The sequence below is a fragment of the Melospiza georgiana genome, chromosome 2 (genome assembly GCF_028018845.1).
Source record: "Melospiza georgiana isolate bMelGeo1 chromosome 2, bMelGeo1.pri, whole genome shotgun sequence".
NCBI classification, from domain to species: domain Eukaryota; kingdom Metazoa; phylum Chordata; class Aves; order Passeriformes; family Passerellidae; genus Melospiza; species Melospiza georgiana.
The window spans coordinates 43,168,298-43,190,257 of record NC_080431.1 but is presented as its reverse complement, the minus strand read 5'-3'; the positions used below and the strand labels follow the sequence as shown (position 1 = coordinate 43,190,257).

Sequence of the window (21,960 nt, the reverse complement as noted above, 5' to 3'; positions counted from 1 at the left end):
TAAATAAATTTGTTTCAAGGACGGTTGCTTTTGCAGTTAGATGTAATAGACTTCCATCACTAATTAGATTACATGCTGAATTCATTTTCCTCATTGAAGATCAGCCGCTCTTGATGCATAATTCATAGCCTGCACCTCGTTACCTGCTTCTTCATATTAATATCTATACACAGTTTGAATTGCCTCGTTTGCATATGCTAAAGTTCTGCATGCAGCCTTCAGCACGAAAATTATGCACTAACTTGTAATAATTATTACAGTCAGCCTGCTATTGATTTATGAGACTTTTAAAAACCAAATATGTGTAGTACTTGTAATGAATGATATTTTAAGGTTCTTCAGGAAATTAAAAGGCAATGGCTGCCTAAGGAAATGTTCTGCTTGTTTGATTTAATACTACAGTTAGCTGGGAGGTGGAATGAAAGAGTGATTCAGACCTATAGCACATTTTTCGATGATATGTTTTATTACTTCGCACTGCTAGCCTGATATCTAGATGATAAATGACAATACATATCTAATGTGTGAAAAGGTCTTGCAATTTCTTTATTTTTTGTCATTTAAAAGATAAGTCAAGTTATCATTTAACCCTTATTCTATTTAAAGTGAAAATCTCACTAAGACACCTTACTTTAAATATACTACTTTATGTCAGAAAGAACTCGGAATTATTTGTACAATATTGTTGAGCAAAAGCCATCACAGCAGCTCACACGTCTCCAGTATGGAAAAATAAAGGCCTTCAGGTTTAAGCACTCCTTGTCTGTTAAATGCTCACATACACAACTTTCCAACTCCTGGACTGCCTCAGTAGCACACAAATTAGAGACAGATGATAATGAAAATACTTATTGCCAGCTTATATACAAATATGTACCTGCTCATACAATATATATCCAAAGGCTTGGATTCCTATGTACAGATCATAGCACGGTACCACTGCAACATCCTGCAACTGCTCATTTAGAGGACATTGTGGAATAACTTCATGGAATAAGGTGACGTGCTGCTCTAAAACTGCAGTGTTAACTTATGATCTGACGAACATTTGAAGTTCTTAATTTGTCTCAGAGCAAGAAAGAAAAGAAAGGTGGGTATGAAAGGTTTTCCTCCTTAGGTTCTCATACTAACAAAATTCTAATTTCTAGCTATGCTGGGACTGCAGAATGAGGCAGATAATAAAATACCTCTGCTTTCTATTCATTTTAGTTTCCATTGTGTTTGGAAATACTTTCTTTTTTTTCTTTTTTTGGCACCTTCTACAACTTAACTTTAATAAACCAAAAACAATCAAAGTACAGAGCATTTTCTTGAAGTTTAATGACTCAAGGCATTGAGTCATTAACCTTAACTGATCATTAATTCCTAACTTAATGTCCTGAGCTGAGGTCATTATTAAAATTATAAGCTTGGTAATTTCTTTGATTGGTTTGGCATTTTTGATTTTCTTTAGTGTAAACAAAATTGTCATATGTTCAAAACAACGAGAAAAACAGTTGTAGAAAAACAGTTGTAGAAAAAGCACATTGTCTTATTCCAGCTCAGAAAACCAAATTAAATGACTTCAGATTTTCTTTGATATTTCCTTTGTGATTTACAATAAAAATAAATATACCATGAATACACATAAAACTGAACAAAACATTATAGACAAAAATGATCCGATTTAAATGGAGTGTTTCTAATATATTCGCGCACCAAAAAATGCCAGTGTGTAGGAAAACTTTAATGGTTTCATTTAAGTATCTATGATGAAGTACTCAAATCACTATTGTGATATGACCATTGCAGGGTCTGCCAGCAGCAAAACAGAACACACGCAATGTGGCACAATACACAATGTACCAGTAACTTCTAGGTCTTTATAAAAAGCAAGTTCACACCTGCAAAGACTCTCTTTGATGTTGACTACCAAGTGTAGCCATGGTGAAGCCTGGATGCTTTTGTCTTTGATTTTGAGGAATAAAACCACTCCTCTTCAAAGCCTAAGGGAAGGCAGTCATGGACCAAATCTCTAAACAAAGGTCAGCAGCAAATTATAGGTGAGTGATACTGAAATACCCAAGGCAGAACTCTTCCTTTGGTCACCTTCTAGAATCAAATTGCTTGTGCTATTGTGTACAAAAGCAGTGGGGTGTTACACTCAAAGCCATAAATTAGTCCAGCAACCCAACCCCATTCCATGATTTATTCCGAAATTTATCCCGAAAGTAAATGTTTTCTAAAATCCCAAACTTCCAATTCCAATCTTACAAATAATATTTCAGCCAGTAGATGGTTGGGCACTGGAAGAGGCTCCCCAGGGAACTGGTCACAGCACCAAGCCTGGCAGTTCAAGGAGTGTTTGGACAATGCTCTCAGGCACATGGCGTGACTTGGGGATGGTCCTGTGCAAGGGCCAGGAGCCAGACTTGATCCTTACAGAGCCATTCCAACTCAGCTTGTTCTGTGATTCTATTTAAATGTAATTTCTGAGAAGGAAACCTATTTAATCCTGATAAAAATTTTAAGTGACACTGGTTCAAATCTACTATTAAAAGGAATTTACCTATTTAAGAGATGTCGGGTTTTTCCTAATAACAAGGCAGAAAAACACTGTAAGGCAAATTAAGAATTATTTCTTAAGGCCTGGAAGATCTGATTTAGAGGCATGGTAGACTATGCAATACACAATTAAAATGAATATATCTAATTGTCCTTAATAACTGATTTAATAGCAATACTTGACTTAATTTGTTAGTTGTCATTTGTTAAGCGCTTGTTTCATTAACTAGTACTAACTTGAAATACTACCATTTTGTAAGATTCATTTTCAAACTGTAAGAATTGCAAGAATTTCATATAAATCATTACCAAAGTCATACAGAAAATGGCATAAAAACAATACTTTAAAAAACAATCACTTTGACTAGAATTGAAAACTCGCATGTTGTTTTGTAGTTCATTATCATTTTTATAGCTATATGATAAACTCTTTAAAAAAACATCAAAAGCATAGCAAATTAGTTTAACTATCATAAACAGGACGATAAAAATAGCTTAATAAATCATTTTGTTGGTATTTTTCATAAACTCTAGTATAGTAAAGACCTACTTATTTTAGATTAGGGCACGTTCATTTTCATTACAAGATAAGAAATCTTCAAAATACTCATCATATGCCTACTTCTGTATCTAAATCAGTAGATTTATCTTCAGTATAAAAAATTAAACATAATTTAAATAGGTATGAGTTGATTTATTATGTAAAAGATTTAAATTCCAGAACAGTCAGTAATCTCTTTTTCTGGTTGACGACACTATGATACAAGAATCATCATTTAAAAGCTGATGATAATACTATTTTTACTCAAATTTAGATTTTGTAGATAAGCGTTTATAGACATAAAAAAAGGTAAGATTTTGTCTTTTATCTGAATACAATTATTGGAAGAACTACATTGTTTTTTCCAAAAGCACACATGACTTCTTATGGAAATGCTAATTATCTCAATGGGTAAACTCAAAGATAACCCATTTTGATTTTGAAGATGTCTAAAGTCTGGATATTTTAGAGCTAACATAAACAATGTGAAATGCCAAAACCTCAAAAGCCAAAGTGAATACCTGGTGAATACCTAGGGTTATAGCACAGAGAAGTTAAGGAGTGTTTTGGGACTCCACAAGAAGACACTGGAAGAAACAATGCTACATCTGGAAGACACAGCTGATGTCTTCCTGTCTACTATTTCATTCTTCAAAGAGTAAATTAAACAAAGCAGAAACTAGACAATATCAACAAAGATTAAAGGAAGCCACAAGATTAACTGTTCTAAAGACCAGGGTAGAAGTCCACAGGGAAGTTAGCAGTTCCTTGTGAACTGTATTAAAAAAGATATCTGTCTTAAAATAGAGTGTCACTCTGCTTTTAGAAATATGAATAAGTTATTTTCTGCTCTAAAATTTAAATTCTCATACCTGAGATAACATATATTGAAGAAGAAAATGAAAGCTTTCTACGGGACTATGTATTACTAACTTAGTAGTCAAGTTTTTTTCAAGTGAAACACCTAAATGAATTTATTCCCATGAAAATCTATCAGCCTTCTATAAACTTGTGTCAGTTTGTGATAAAATGATCAGAATTTTTTCAAGTCTTATAAGATATTCCTACAGACAACTGATCTTTATTTTTGTAGAAATTATCATGGTTTACAGTCACAATATACCATTATGAGAATGAGGAACTCAAGGTGCAGATTAGTGAATCTTGCAAGTCTCATGGACTTTCTTCACTAACATCAGCTAATTAGATAACCAGAACACTTTCCAGAATGACTGAAATTAAATCCATCAATTTTCAGCCAGATTTGTATTTCATCTCTTCAATTTCATAAATACATCAAGGAATACTCTGGCTGTAGCATTTTCATGTTTGAAGAAAAAGGGTGTATTTGTGTACTGCACTGTGATTAGCATGAGAAGCAATTGAGACTACATTTAAGGCAGAGAATATGGTTATTTCTTGGTCTTTTGATCAACATATATTAGTCTTCTATCCTTCCTGTCTTACCAAATCTAGAAAACAACAGATGGCTGAATTAAAGAATAAGAAATGGAAGAGTCTGTGTTCCTTATCAGTTAAAATGTTGTGCTTTGATAATATTTTTAAAGTTTTACGTAATTTCAATTATATTATCAAGTATGAGCTCGCTCCTAGAAATGTTTTGATAGTGCTAAACAATTAAAAGCAGATGTAATCAAGAGAAAACCTGGCCCTGTACAATCACATGGAAAGAGACAACAGGACAATAGTATGGGCTGATCTGCTTGGCTTTAAATGTAACTGAATGCATCTAAGGCTGCATTCAGCCCTTATTACTATCTGCCAGAAGACAGACTTGATGTTAAAATTTAAGGGTCTCATCCTTGAAAGCCTTAGATAAGTAGACTTCCCACTGATTTCTGTTAAGACCTTTGAGCACCAAGGAAGGTTTGGCTCCAAAACAGCTGAAACTCTTCATGAGTAGTATATAATTCTCAGAGCACATCACTAGCAGTTACAGATGACTAACTGCATGGCAAAACATGTGCTAGGAAACTAGAAGTGTTCAAAAATGTTGAGATAATTCTGTGATTTATCTTTCTCATGTCCTGATTTTGAGGAACAATTGTGCAATATTAACACTTGATAAATCAAGTTTTACTCCTTTAAATTATTTTTATTATATATATGAAGTACCTATAAAGAAAACTGCAAGTAAGAGGGCAAACTGCCTTTCCTGCCAAAATTACTGAATTTCAGGGTTTGTTTTCTACATGTAAAGGTTTGTTTTTAATCTTGTCTGTGAGCAAGTTTAGTGCACAGAAATATCGTCCTCATCTGTAGCTGGGCATACATGATGCAGTGAGGTTACCATTGGCCAGGCAGTTTTATAATCAGTAATATTGGGGAGTGGCAGGAAAAGTTACATGCCAGAAGTGATAGGAAGCAAATCTGTAACAAGGATTTGGTGTATTCATTTAATGTATTTTTTAAGTTCTTAGAACTGCCTGAAACAGTTTAGAATATCAACACCAATTTTAGCTACATCAGCACTTATGCATCTCATTTAGGTACATTTTGAAAATCTATGCTTTATTTCTCATCTGTTCCACCTCCCCTTAGTGCTTCAAAGCCTGACACAGAACTTTTGACCTCAAAGAAGCAGGCAGAATGACATTTAGGTGATCAGCCACTGGAAGCAGTCATGTGCTCGCCATATAATGGACACTGCAAAAGGGCAGAAGATGTCACTTGCTGACTTAATGCAAAGACAGAGATGCCCTGTGACAACCTGTAACCACAGGCAGTGGGCTCTTCCCACACGGTATTTCTGGGTTTTGGGATAGCTGCTGTGCTGCTCTCATCATACGTGCAGCCTTCACACTTGCACGACTTGAGCCAAGGGCGTGTCAGTACTGAAAAATAAGGTCTAGGAAGACTGACTAAACCTTTTGTGTAATTTAATTCCTTTGCTTGGAAAACACTTGCTTGCCAAGGTAACCTTCATAAATATTTCTGATGCACTGAACTAGCATTTTAAAGGCAAAAAAATGACAAAGTACATCGATCCAAACCTTATACTTTACTATTTTAGGTTTTCCCCTTCTGCTCCCACTCAAGAACAAAGTAAAAAATGCAATTCTAAGACACAGCATACACTTATTTTGGCAGTTAGTAAAACAACCATCAGAAGTCACACCATGTCCTTTTTACTTGCAGCAGTCTTGTAAAACAATAAAACTCTCAGTGCAATTACCTTAAATTTATTTTTCTTCTCACAATTAAACAGAAAATGTTCTCACGCAATAATTATGCTGAACTCATGATATATTAGGAGTTACTGAGACAGCAAACAATGCTGATAAAAATAAATACAAAGATCTGTTTCAAAATCTTCATAAAGAAGTGCATGAATGATCTCCAAAAGAATTAGGTTGTGTTACAGAGTGAGCAGTGGAGAAATCATGCTGATGAAACATTACTGCATTTCAGTAACAGAACACTTTACTGCTATTTTTGAACCAAAATGGCCAAAAAGTGGATATTGGGTCAGACACGCAATACCAGCTTATCAGTAGAAGAAAAATAAATGGAAGAAAATATATTTCACTTCGTGTCCCATTCCAAAGTCATTTACTGCAGTAATACAGGAGCACGGGTTAGTCCTTGGATTCTACTCTTTTGCTGGGGTAGAGAAGACCTTGTTGAATTACTTCTTTTCCTAGCAGAACTGTCATGTAAACAGCATGTCATTTTCATCCTCCTCAACACTGCAGCCCAAATCACTCTGCTTTTCAGCAAGATTAGTAATATTTTTGATACAAGAGTCTAAGATACAAGGTACAAGAGTGCAAGAATATATAAAATATATATTACAGCAACACCTGCCAGTTCTCCCTTGATGGCTGAAGTCCTACTACAAACACAATGAAAGAATCTAAGAAAAAGATTCTCTGTGACTGATCGTAATACTTGAATATATGAATGATTTAAAGGGCAAGAAATTAAATAAAACCAGTTAGAAATCTGAATGTTACTGGCATAAGTTACAGTACCAGGTTTAAATACAGCTGTGATTGTACATAAGCTCAAAATATTACTGGCATATGCCTGTTCTCTTAATGAAATTGAGATCTGTAAATAATCTGTTGGAAATAGAGAAAAACAGATAAGAAATGAAGGCAATTCTGTTGGGTGGCAGAATTATGATGTCAGAAGTAAATTAAGTCAAAAAGCTCACTGCTTCATCTAATTAGCTGAAACACTAGATCTTCCTGAAAGTTCTTAAAACACGTAAGTATGTTGGCACTCGTGATTATGTAATAACTGTGAAACACAAGCTTCTGATGATGACAGCCACACAAGGCAGAGTTGAAAATAAGTCTGAATGAACAATGAAATGCAATTATTAAAGAGAACTCATGAGCAGATTCAAACCATATTGATTTTTTTTTTTCATTATATAAACCTTGCTTCAGAAACAGTACTCAGAAATCACAGCATTTGTGATCCTGGATAAAGTTATTTAGGAATACTGGCAATATCAAGAAAATAAAAAAAAAAAACCAAAAAAACAATAACAAGAAAACCTTGAAAATTTGTACTTATTTCCTCAATTTACACTGCTGTCTTTTCAGAATAATTCTGCAACTACCAAAAAAATTTGAAAAAAAAAAGTGGAAAAAATAGTGATATAAAGTGCATGCTTCCCACAAAATGCTCTTTCTGTCAAGTTATAACAGATGCCTTTCCCATTTCACTCAACCTTACAGCATAAACCCCACCCAAAATTTAAATATGCAAGCTAAATGATTCCTTCTAACAGTGTTATTCACCCACATGAAACCCCAAACTATAACAGATGCAAAGCCTATTTTTTCCTCAACTGTTTTCATCTTTTCTTAGGCTTTTAATTCTAAAAACATCCCCTCAAAACATCATCTACTATATATACTATAAAAATGTCAAGCATGGAGTTAATAGGCCAGAAAGGCAGGTTTCATCCACAATGACACAAATCTAAAAAAATTTTAAGCTTTCATTTTTTTACAAAAGTTTTTAGTTCAAGTTGCTGAGATGATTCCCAATGTAAAGCAAGCCTAACTCTTGTGGTTATGTGTGTTAGAGTCTGCATATGGCCTGAAACAATGATTTAAATGTATGAACTTTAGTTGGAATGAACAGTCCTGCTTCAAGGCTTGTTTTCCAACCATCTGTATTCATCTCTGCATATGACTTGCACATGTAATTACAAATTTGTGAACATAAATCAGATAATTGCACGTACAAATAACCAATTAGACTCAAAGCAAAAACAGGCCATATAACAGCATACTCCTCTTTTGAACACATATGTAGCCATACTTAAGCAACTATCTTTATTTAAGAAATTTTTGTTTAACTTCTTTAGAAAAAATATTATTTGATTTGTCTTTCATCAGGACATACTGGGGAGCAGCTGCCATTTTGAGAGCCACTTAAAAAGAAGAGCAGAAATGCTACAAGATAAAGCATCTACATAAGGTGCAAGCCCACCCTTGCTCCAGGGGTCACAGAGCTAGTGTCCATTTCTGTCTGTATTGGACATAAGATACATAAACATGTCAATGATGATTTAACTTTAAAAAAGAAAAAAATACTGTAGTATTCAAGGTATTTAGTGAAAATATTCTGGTTCTCCTGGCAGTGCAATGATTAATATGCTATTTTTATTCATAACAGTTGATAATGAAGTTCTATCATATGAGTGTATCCACTGTAATATCTGAATGCACTCGTCAGTTAATTGGCCACAATTCCTTATATGAAATGCTGAAACAAGTGAACTGTCACCTCTTTAATGAAGTTGCCTATATCTTAAACCCTTTGCCCTTTAAAAAACTCTTTATACTCACTATGAAAAATTTTATACCCGCTTCTGCCAGAGACCATGGTTAATGTTCACTGCCCTTTATTCACCTTATTTTTAATTCTGAAAACCCACACTCATTAACCGTACACTTCCAAAGAATTGCTGGAACTGCCTAAATAAAAGCTTGAAAGTGACTTTTATTGTACATTTGAGAGTAACAGTAGTGGTATAAAATATTGAAAAGACTCTCTCCTAGTCTGTACAGCTGTAACTGCTCAGCTGGAGTAACAGAGATTGATGGTAACCATGCAGTATTCACTAAAATCAAGAATTTAAATCTTTAAATAAGGTGATCTGTGTTTGTATATATTTATAAAGACAAAATAAGTATTAATCTTCTGATGATTACTGAGCATTAAAAATTACAAGTTTCTTTGAGCAGATGATGTCTGGGGTCACAATGAGAGGGGTCCACTCTTTGAGTGCACTTCTATTTGGTATCAGTAAGCAAGTCCAAAAGTAGAAGCTAAAGAATATGCACAACATCAGTTTCACCTCTGCCACTCTGACTTCAAATTGTTTGGGACAGTAACCAGCTCTCAGAACAGCCATGGGTTTGTGCAACACCCAGCACAATGCTCATCACTGAAAACCCATGCAGACCACGAGATACAAGACAGGGATTACCCTTGCAGATGCCCTTTAATTAGTAAATCCTTGTAGGTACTCTAAATGTACTTTACTTCCAAAATAGAGCAAAATATGAACTCAAAAGGAAAAACAAAATTACAGTACACTCCAAAAAACTGACCTGTGTTCCCAGTCCCCAAAATCTGTTTGTGAAATCAAGATCCCTCATGTGTTATAGTGTTCCACCCTTGCAAGTCTAGATGTAGACTTGCTTTTACTATATTATGGAATATTTTACTATATTATGGAATATTGTAAAATAACTTTGTATTTTATTTTCCTTGTGCAAGGCAAGCAACAGAAACAATCAACCTCCCATTCCCTTGCAGAGCAGCATCTATAAACATACAAACAGTAGCACAGCATTCCCTCCAAAGCAGTAGTACTATAGTAATTTGAACAATAAAGAATAGCAGTCCAAGACTCCTCCATTCTAAAAAAAGAACCATAAAAAACAGACAGTACTATAGGTCCAAATGGAAATATTACAGTGATTCAAGCAGAGATGCTCTGACTTGTTATACTTTTAACAATTCAAAAGTCATTCAGTGCATTTCCATCAAGCTACAGAGGATCCAATTTGGTGACACCTTAAAACATGTTGCCATAACCCTTAGTTGGTGTTTGAAGGTAAATTATTTGCAGGCCTGAAATGCAGCCAGTTCCCCAAGCTGTCCTTTAACCACCTTACATAAAGTCCATCCTATCAGAAATAACAGTCTGCTACTAATGTGTTATCCTAAGGAAACACTGAAAGGTTAATCAGGCATTTCCAAAAAGTAGTACAAGGAGTATGCTTTTAGATAACACAGCTGAGAAATGTTTCTACTTCTGATTTTTTAAAATTATTATTATGATTATTTATATTTCACTGTAATTCTGGTAATTCCATTATGAATCTGCCAACTACAGAATTACATAGGAAGACATCAAAGAATCTATTCTATGGAAAAGCCTAAATCAATTACTGACAAGTTTATTTTAATATGGATATACTATATTTACTCTGTGACTGGAAGTTACCCATGCTCTACTACTCCCTTTACCTCTCATCTTCAAGTACCTGGTGAAGATGTTAGTCTTTGAAATTCAGTCAAATTTCTGTTGCATTGTGTCTGAAAGACGTGTTCCTCAAAAGCATCTCACTCAAGGCAGAAAAAGAACCTCCAAAATCAAATTACTAAATTCATCAAGTTATTCTAATGCTTACAAATGCATTCTCAACAATGAACTCTCAATAAGAAACTTCCAATCCAATTCATCCTTCCTTTTAAGAACTTACATCTTCAGCTGCATGGGACACATACCACAGGATTTCATGTAAGGGAATTTTAGACAGGAATACAACTTCCAGGATGGGCAAAATGGCACCAAGACCTGCAGCACACTCTCCTGGGGCACAGCTGGCCAGTGTGCACATCCGTATGACACCTGAATGACATGCACTGTGCCTGGCACATCTCCATACATGACATGCACACTCTTTTGGCTCTGGCCATATAGCTCATAGCATAACAAGAACAAATCCTGACTGAACATTCAGATGATAATGAAACACAAATTAATCACAATAACTACTAACAGATTTTCTATCTATGCCCAGAGACAAGTAAAACAAGAGTTAAAATAGGTGCCAATTCACAATTATGTTTTGGTTCGCCATATTTCCTACTTATCTCAAAGCCTTACCTCAGTTTTTGTTCTGTTTTCTTACCAACCAAACTCTACTCTTCTATCACTCTGTCTTGCTCACACACAGAAAAGCTCAGAAAATTTAACATGAAAGTTAAAGGCTCAGGAATGAAAAATCATCCAAATCATCAAACATACTAATAGAAAGACGGGGTTTTTTTCCCTGATTTTGTTCCAGTTGATGTTCTCTGAATGTTCGATGTGGTGATCACATTGTCATGGATCAAAAAGATACATTTTTGTCAGTGCTAGAGTTTGCCCCAAAACATTATATTTGCTGGAGACTTTGTTTGAGCTTTTGTTGTTTAAAGCTTCAATTCAGTACTAAAGATGATACTAAAGAAAGACCTACTTGACCAAACCATATGCTTTCCTATGCTGTTTGGAAGTACTTCTGGCAGAACTGGGTTTGGGTGGTAACGGATCAGGTTCTTAAGGAAAAAAAAAAAAAAAAAAAAAAAAAAAAAACACAGCAGAAGACTGTCTTTTTCACAGAACAATAATCAAATTAGACATTATCCTGTCCAGAAATGTGCTTGGTTACATGCTTGGCTGACAGTCAGTGATGTTTCCATGACTTTATTGCTCACCAACACAAAAGCACTCCCAAACTTTAACTGAACAGCATGTTTATGCAGTTTTTCCAAAAAATTATCAATATTTGAAGAAGAGCAAATTTGAAGAATTTTGCATCAATCAATTATCCTTCTCTAAATTTTCTTGAAATGGATAACAGATTTATTCTGTTTTAATTTAACTGTATGAAGTGGCAAAGTACAATAAGTTTGTAATGTTGCTTTCTCATTTTATTTATCAGTATATCTTCATTACACTATCTTTTAAAAGAGATTAAAATTCTAAAGTTTTTGAGCAATATGTGAAAGAGTAAAGCAACCATTTTTTCTCATTTATCCCTTTATTTAACAATTTAAGAGGGAAAAAAAGAGACAAGGCATGCTTTGGACTCCTGTGAGCAGGAGATGTAGTCCTTGCAAGAGCGTTCTCTCTTGGCCTTCACAGGAGATATATTTGTTTGCATGAAAGTAATGTATATCACATATACATGTGTATACAGGCCAGCACACCCTCTGTGCATGGGAGTCTCTGGGCTGACAGTACCAAGGCAACAGGTGTTCTCATCCCAAAGCACCTTAAATCAAAGGAGGAATCAATCTAGATTTGGTTCTCTTTAGTAAGTACCGACTGCCACCCTCTCTCCCACTGGGCTGCAAGACTATGAACTACTCAGCTGGACTAGAGAAACACACAGCATGCAAACAGTTCAGCTCCTGACTCTTCCACTAAGAGCTAAAGGGTGGAAGATGAGCATTCTCCATTTCCTCACCATGACAGAACCACACTGTTCATTATAGTATCTCCACACTAGGAATGACAGACCTGTCAGTCTGAGGAGGTTTAGGCTGGATATTTGAAAGAACTTAACCACCAGAAGGGTTATCAAGCACCAGAACAGGCTGCCCTGAGAAGCTGAGTCACCATTCCCAGATGTAGCTGGGACGCTTAGGGACATGGTTTAGTGGTGGACTTGGCAGGGTTCAGCTAATGGCTCCGATCTAAATGATTCTGTGATTCTGTATGCAAACACACATTCACAGATGTGCGTGCCTATCTGTTTGTGCAGCATGCGTACACACAGACTACAATCCCTGCAGGTGATTAGCAGGGCACCAACATTAACACAATCATTTAAGAAAGAAAACGAGCCCCATAATCAAATGAAAAACCAGATGTCACTTGCTAATGGATACCGAACCTAGAAGTGTCGTCAAGGATAAACAAAGGGTAATAGAGAGTGTACCCAGTACTCCTTGCACTCTAACTTTTTCTAACTTTCACATATGCCAAACAAACATTTTCCTTTTTACTTCCTTTCCACATCAGGATTGTTAAGACTCAAATATCAATTCAGTCAATTGCAATTTTATAGTGAGATAAATTTTTCAAATGACCACAGACCTCTCTTGTAATCCTCTTTGGGTAGACAGACCCTAAGAGCTGTGCCTTGCACTGTCTTGGAAGATTAATGACTCATACTAAGTCAACAATATTATCTGTATGTTCCCCAAAGATCTTAAATTAAAATACACATTCATCCTGGCCCAGCTTAGCATATGTGAAATTTGTTTTTCTTAATGAGATCACAGTTAATAATAATAGAAGCAGGCAACTCTGGAAAATAACAAACATAAACTCACCCCTGAAAGCTGATTTCCAGGACTAGCACTCTACTGAATACCATTATCTCTGACTAAAAATGGCTTCACTTACCCAAAAAGGGTCTTATTAGAATTATACATAAAAGTCTTTATAAATAAAAACATATTGTTAAATATTCTGTTGTGTCACAGCCTTGAGAGTTCAGTAAAATTTCATGCAAATCCTTCCATTAAGAGAAATGTTTGTGAAACCATCTGCTTTGCAGAATTTCTTCATATTGGTACAAATACCAAATTTTATTCTATATTACAGCCATTACATGATTCACCTCTTATACCAGCTCTTGTGTGTAACATACTAACACTGTGCTAAGTCCTTCATTCTTTCTTTTTCCATTATATACATAACAAACATATTTCTCTTAAAATTTAAACCCTTTTGTAATGGTACCTCACAAGTGGTTTACAACTGCACCATAAACATTACACACATATGATGATATTTAAGCTCACGCTTTTTCATGAAAATGTTTCTTCATTTTATAATCACAATAAAAAGAAAATCTTCAATGGACGAGTTCTATTTTAGAGCAAAAGCAAACATACTTATTTCAACAGGCTTACTGTGAGTTAATTAAAGCGAAAATTATGTAAACAAAAGTCAATATTATAAGGCTGCTATGAAGTTTTAATTTTTCTATTGACCTAGTAACAAATTTAAATGCTAACAGTTTGGGAGATCAAATTAAATGAATACAAACACTTTGTTTAATGACATCAGCAGTCAATGCAGAACATCTGTGTTTTACTTTAAAAGTGATCAGAAAATATTCTTTTGTTTACATTACAGATAATCAGGAGGTTTATATTTCTGTGTTTAATTTAAGAGGAAAAAAGGATCATACTACCTTCAGGGCCCAAGGAAGCAATAAGTTACAAATGCAGGATTTCTCCTTTTTTTTTTCTGTTTTGTAACCATGGTAAAACAATAGAAATGAACTTTCCCTGAACCTTTCTCCTTTAATGGCCTGGGTCCATGTTGACCCAGCAAGCTGGAACCTGATACTATCAACCTGACTGCTGCTAAAGCAATCAGATTCAGCAGAAACTATACACAGTGCATTATAACACTAATTTCAGCATCCCACAAAGCCAGTGCAGAGGCAAGCTATTAAAGTATTATATTCTATTGTTTAAAAGTGAGATTAATTCAATAGCTTAAATGCACCCAAAAACACTGAACTAAATGGCAGACTGTACAACTATATTGTTATTCTTTTATAATACTGTACCAAAGTGAAATTGCAGATAAGGTTCTCCCTTCCCCTCTCCCTTCAAAAAAAAAAGCACTACTGGATGAATTATTAGTAAACAGATTATTTGAGCCATTACAGGTTCATATGATCCTGCATTTGAATGAGGCATGTAATTAAATTATCAGGACTTTGTTCTAAATGCTTGAAAGAAGAAGAGCATGATAACCACATTTTAAAAAGGTAGACTAAAAGAAGAAACTTTTTTTTCCTTATAGAGGACTACAGGCAACTAATGTATGAAAGCATAATTGATTAATTCCACTAATTAAGATATTTGTTATTCCTGAAATTGTAGGTTGATAAATAATGTATTAGATGTGACACCATTTCCCATCAGTTCTGAAAAGACTCTGACGATGTTTCAAATATATATTGCTATTTTTTGGAGGCTGAATAGCTCACTTCTATGCTTCTGTGTCCAGGCAAAAAGCAAGCAAAATATATTTTGAAGTTGTGAATAAGTCAATCTTTAAATAGTAAACACGGCATTATAACATATTCTACTAATTTTACAAACATATTCACTTATAAAGACTTCTATTTTTTTCAAAAGTTTTAAGGGGAAATAGTTTTCAACAAACCCAACTTTTGCAGAAGTATATTTTCCAAGGACCTCAGTCATTTATGACATTTCCCTGAAGAGTGAGACACATTCCAGTAGCTATTCATCCTCTTTTCTTTTAAGTATAAATCACTTTGGGGAAGTGTTTGAGGCTGCAGTGGTTATTGTATAGAGACCCTAGTCACCTAACCATTAAGTGGCTTTAACCTTTAACACAGCTACTGCAGAGAGAGGAACAGTCACTAACTTGTATGCAATCATCATAGCTATAGACTACTTCTGCAGAATGTGAAACACACAGCATGACTTTTTCACTTGAAGCAGAGCCATACAACTTCACTCTATTACAAAGGAAAATAATCATCATCCTCTAGACAGGTCAGGATAATAATGTTGAGACTGAAGAAGAGACTGAGAGATCTACTAAACTACAAAGAGATGGGGGGAAAAAGTAACATTAGCAAGACCATTCATCTGAGTGAAGGATTTCTGGCTGGAGTCTACAGATTTGACTTAGTTTACAATTAAACATTATTTAAGTACAGATTAGCCCTCAAGTTTTTGCCTTCTAGATGAATTTCCTAATCATGACACAGATTCGTGCTCATTTTTTTCTCTGGTCTAAGAAACCTTTAATTCCCTTCCATGTACCTAAATAGCTTCAACAGAGGTGAAGAGAGTCTATTTGTGATATTAATCTTCTTGCTGACCAGCTTGTTGCATTTTCTCAGAGAATTTTACTGCTACCCAGCAGGTCCCCAAATCTCATTTAGACCACTAAGCCATGGCAATGGGAGAGAAAAGGATCTCCACCTCTGCTTCTTCGCTGAAAGAGTTGTGAAGAATAAGAACAGGCTGCCCAGAGAAGTGGTTGAGTCACCATCCCTGGAGGTGTGTAAAAGATTGCAGATACAATGCCCAGAGTTATGGTTTAGTGGTGGACTGGGCAGTGTTGGGTTTACAGCTGGACTTGATGATCTTGAGGGTTTTTTCTAACCTGAATGATTTTAAGATTCTCTGATCTTCGTATTTCTTCACTTTTTGTAACCCTGTTTTCAAAGGTGGTGATCACTCCACTTAGACTGCACTCTGATCATGTACCAAATCCTTCACAAAAATGATATGGAGGAACTTCACTTTATTCAGGCTGCAAGAAGTGTGTGACCACTCTGACCAGAAGTAAAATGCAATCTCTAGCTCAAAAGGGTCTTGTAATAGCTAAAACTTGTTTAAGGACAAGAGCCTGTTAAAACTTGTGCTGGAATCCCATCACTGAAAACACGTAAGTTGAATTAGCCTTAATTTTTTTTGCACCTCTACTCTGCATGTGCATGTGAATTTTCAAATAATGAAGTCACAGTCAAACAGGTGCAATGCTGTATTGCACAAAGTGCAACACAAACTACCCAAATCTGCTAGTTTATAGCTGCAATGTAAATGTTGAATATTGGCCTCCTGAGCATATATGTGTACCAGCAATACCTTCTATTAGGATCCTCTTTCCCTGCACATGTCTAGCACTGGTCCTGCAGAACAGCTTCTGATCTGATCTAGTGTATTTGTAACACACCCAACACTCAGTGGTGCTAACATAAATTAGAATGATTATGTTAGAAAAAACCAGATCTTAAATATGAAACAAAGAGCTCTTACAGGGGAGGGACAAGTGAGAAGAGATGGTTTGTGCAATGCTGCCACTGCCTACTGGATTGGAAGATGTCTTCTCATCACAGTTTTCCAGACTTCCTGTATAATAACCACCCTCCTTCGAGCATGTTGGGTTTTCTTATTCAGCTGCCCTTTTTTTATTATTTTTTCCACTTTTTTTCATTAATTCTAAATGGGCTTGACCACGATTTGACAATCCATTTCTGATTCCAACAGGGCAAGTTGAACCTACCTGCTCCACCTCTCCTGCCTCTATCGCTTTGGAGAAGTGTAACTCGTGGCAGGTGAGGCAGTTCCACGAGGTGGAGGCAGTGAGCAAACAGAGCGGAGCCTCTGCGTTGGAAGGGCGGCACAAAGGTTACACTGAAATTCACCACGGTCTCCATTGCCTGGATCTGACATGAAAGAGGTCTTGCTTGCTACCCTTCCAGCATGGTTATTGTGCCACTGTTGGCTGGCAACATAAAGGTCATGAGCTCTTTTCTCCCTTTGATTTTTTGTGGTAATTGTAGCATACCCAGTCAGTTCACAGAATGTCTGGTCAACCCATCTGTGAAGAAATTGCTTCTAATTTTCAAGACCTAGGTCAATCTACAACTTGCAAGGAATTAAAGAATAGAACAGAGCAACATAAAATATTTTCTCTTCCTACGCTAAAAATAATTTAAAAGGTGCAAATTTCAAGGTTTAGAAAAAAATGGGCTTCATAAAAATGGAAGTGAGAAAGAGCAGAGTGAAAAACAGCTCTTCTCCAAGTAGAATAAAAAAGGAAAGCCCAATTCTCAGGCAGATGAAAAGATGAAGATTCAAAAGAAAAACAAAAATTTCTTGGCAATGATAATCCTCAGTCCTGTAAAACGACAGAAGCTGTAACATATCAACAAATACAGTATTAATCTCTTCAAAGCAGATTATTCTGCATATACAGAATGCCACAAGGTATTGTCCAATTCCAAAGGTGAAGGGGCTGTTCACTGTGCTACTTCTTCCCAAGCAGAGATCAAACCCTCCTGCAAGACCTGGAGAGAGACAGATACCTCTATGTATCTCTGCTTCTCAAAATGTCTGTGAGCTGGTAGAGATGTGCATGCAAAGTATTAGTTTTGCTATAAGACTGTAACTAATCAGAATTGCAAACCAAAATGCAAACTTGCACACTAGGAAGATTTGATAAATAAATTAAATTTTCAAATTTTCAACAAGACACTGGGAAAAAACAAACTATCCCTGCAACATGTTAGGCAAGGATTTTACTAATCATTTTCTTAGACTTGGTGTTTATAGACAGAAATAACCACCTGAGTACTAAAATAATTTTTAATTAGCTTCATTAACCCAAATTTAATAGTACATAATAGTCTGCAAACTACAAATATACTCTACTAGATTACATATAGGTCAAAAACAATGACGTTTTTATGCATATCAGTACATTTTGAAGAACAGAAAATATGAAGAGATGAAAAATAAGGATAAAATATGAAAAACAATTATTACTGCAGATATTTTACAGAAACAATTTAGTATCCTATTTAAACAAATTGCCATATAAAATAAAATATGGATTTAAACTAATATTTGTGAGCATGAAGATATGATTAGTAGAGAAAATACTAATAGCAGAAAATACAACTGACCCGAACAGAATTTTGATTCACTGAAAACTGTATTTTTTTAGTTTAAGATATCTGTGTAACTATACTGTCAATCAAATAACCTAAAATATTAAGTCGTCATTGCCCTTTTAAATCCTTTCAACTAGAATTCCCTAATTGTTCCCTCACTTTATCTCACTGTACCAGTAAGTAAATAAATTAACAAAATAGCTTTTATCGCACAGAATAACCTTTTAACTGAAGGATTATCTCTGGTTTATTTTTCATTTCTTTCTCTGCAGATAGCAGTTCATGCCTCATTGATTAGTTTGCTGAGGTGGTGACCAGAAATGAAAACAAGGTCTCTCAGATATTGCCAAGACCTGTAAATATATATATTAAAAAAAAAAAAAAAAAAAAAAAAGGAAAAAAGAGGCAGAAAAAAGCACCAAAGCTAATACATGTTATACTTCCAGCATTCAGCTTCTAAGCCAGTGAGAGCTGATGGTCAGGAGAGGTTCATTTATTCTAATCAGCCTTTGCCAGGATGCAATTCCACTAAAGAATTCTAAAATATCATCTCTGTGGTTTGGTTAGGTTTGTTTTTTATCTATACTTTTACAAGATTTTCCTTTTTCTTTCTTTTTTTCTCATTAAGTTTCACTTTTAAAATGTGTCAACACTCTAATGATATGTTACGGAGGTGTGGATCAGTTGCAAACCAGGATTTTATATCTCTTTCTGAAAGAAATTATTTCAAAAAGCTGAATTTCATTTTGAAAATTCCAAAATATTTTCTCCTATAAGGAGTTAGTTTGGGTTTATTTAGATTTTTTTCTGTTTTGTATTTTAAACTTTCATTTTTGGAAGAAAATTTTAGTTTTCTTCAAAGTAGTCAGATTAACACCATGTATGTCAAAGTCCTCTATACCAACGTCTGGTAAGCCTCAAAGTTTAATTAAATGGACAATGACTTCAAGTGCAACAAAAAATTCAGCTGTTCTGATTCTTTAGACTTCAGCCTTTTTATCAGGCCTACATGTATCACCAACAGCCATGATACTTTCTGTGACATGAAAAACTGAGTTTTTCAGCACAGCTCTCCTTAGTTTTAAAAATAATATGTGATGTCACTTGTGTTACTGGGCTCAGAACACAAATATTAAAACAACACGCACATACTAAGCGTATTAGAAGGATCGAGATCAAAAAGAAGAAGTAACGGAATTATGTATATGCTGGTAGGTTTCAAAGATTCTTGAACAACCTTTGTAAACAGTCACATAGTTCTCCTGCCATTTCATGCAAGTCAAATTTTACTACTGGCCGCTGGAGAAGAAGAGATAAGAGTCACGTGAGGTGGATCACTCAGTCATCTCTTACACGTGACAATTTCCCTGGCACGCTGATGAAGCGCCTTGGACAGAGATGGTATATTATCAAAAAGGCAACTCCATGCCCCCCTCGTTTTCAGGTGCCATAAAAATATGGAAAATTAACCACAATTAATATTAGCATGCTCTGAAAGTTTTAACCCCACAAAAAACAAAGATAATGCAATGTTAATTTTTTCAGACCTCTGCTACCTCAACCTTGCTGTATTCATAAACAGATTAAAAGATAATAATTTGCATACAAGACATACATGGACTCTTCTAGCATATGAACAACTGACTTCAGACAAATGCTATATGCAGAACAACATTTCTGGTAAAAGAATCTGTCACTATGGCAAGTAGCATAATTCATTCATTTTCAACATTGGCACAACATGATAAATCAAGAATAGTAGGAAAGCTTTTTTTCCCCCATGTCCTTGAAGCAGGCATCAAGCATTTGTTTTGTTTTAACATTAATTAAGCCAAATCTGATAACATGTTTTAATTACACAGCACAAACTACTGCTCATATGAAGTACCCTGCTGGTAAAAATGAAGGCCTTCATTCAAAAAATTGCTTAATCATGTGCATAAATTCCTTTAAGTTTAGGACAGAAAATTTCTTTGATTAAAAATAAAATGTCAAGGTTCTACCAGTGATTGAAGAGGCCACTTTCATTGCACAGACCCTAAGTATGTTTCATAAAACCATACTTTGTTTCATTTAAAATAAAAACACAGTAAATGAAGGAATCAGATTACCTGCAATCTAGCATGTTCTGATGAGCTGGCAATAATTACAATATTTATTCATGCATTCATAACATTAAAATTGTACTATTTTGAAACAATGCTTTAAAGTTCACCAAGACTTATAACAGGAAATATATTTTTTCCTCTCAAATTTACTTTCTTCAAAAGAAATTAAAGTTGAAAAAACTATCACCACCAGTGGTCAAGAAATAGCACAAATGATTACTAATTTTTAGACTTCATCTTTACCTTTTCCACCTTAGTAGCAAGTACTAAGTTGTGATGGTTCTAGTCTCAGATTAAAAAAAGTATTTGTTTCATAGCATGATTAGTAAATTGCAAATACAAACTCTACTCACAGTGTACAGGACTGGATTTCTTGTACTTGTTTATTAAATAAGCATAAAATTAATGCTGTCTGACTATGTACATTTACACAAACATTTTAAAATAATATCTAACATATGATAAAATACTATAAGTATCTACTTGTTTTCTTTGTGCTTTGGTCTATGACATTTTCCTATTTTTTGCAACTTTCTCAGCTAATTCTAAGGATTCTATTTCTATATGAAATTAAATCAACACATACCAAAATATTAAAGTTCCTGACGTTTACTCCATGATAGCAACAGGCTGATTTAAGATGCTATTTCTTAATCCAGACAACAATTTCTAGATTCTACAGGGTTTCAGATTAGCATAGGTTTCCACTTATTTTCCTCTTTAAAATACCAGAACACTGTATTAATAATACTCAAGAGCCAGAATATGTTCCCAGAAAAAACAAAAGTAGAGAAACACTTTTATTTCTATCTTATCGTTATAAATGAAGTAATAATTTTCAGAGCATCCATCTGCTCAAAACTTAATATCAGAGAGATGTTAACGTGGATATGTCCATAAAAGCTCTGGGAACTGATAAAACAGGAAATAAATTTCTTAACTATTTTTAATTTTTAGCTAACACTTTCATCTGCTTCTCAATCCATCAAAATGTAAATAGAGCTATATTTTTAAAGAAATAGAAAAAGTATTAATTTTGAATCCTTAGAATACTGCATTGTTTAAGTTTTCCATGTTATGAACTAGATAGTGTCTCTATTTTAATGAATTATGAGCCCTTTGCCTGTTAAGTTGTCCTTGATCTAAAGATTATGCTCCCGCTAAAGGTACATTATACAAATGTCTATATTCAGTCATCTTTTGTCAATGCTTTACTATCCATTTAAAAGATCAAGATCAACATAAA

General features: G+C 34.7%; 1 protein-coding gene across 4 annotated transcripts in view; it reads right to left on the bottom strand.

The window, feature by feature from the left end:
* Positions 1–21,960, bottom strand: part of DACH1 (dachshund family transcription factor 1) — a 352,602-nt gene that overhangs the window by 204,919 nt on the left and 125,723 nt on the right. The gene's annotated exons all lie outside the window — the stretch shown is intronic.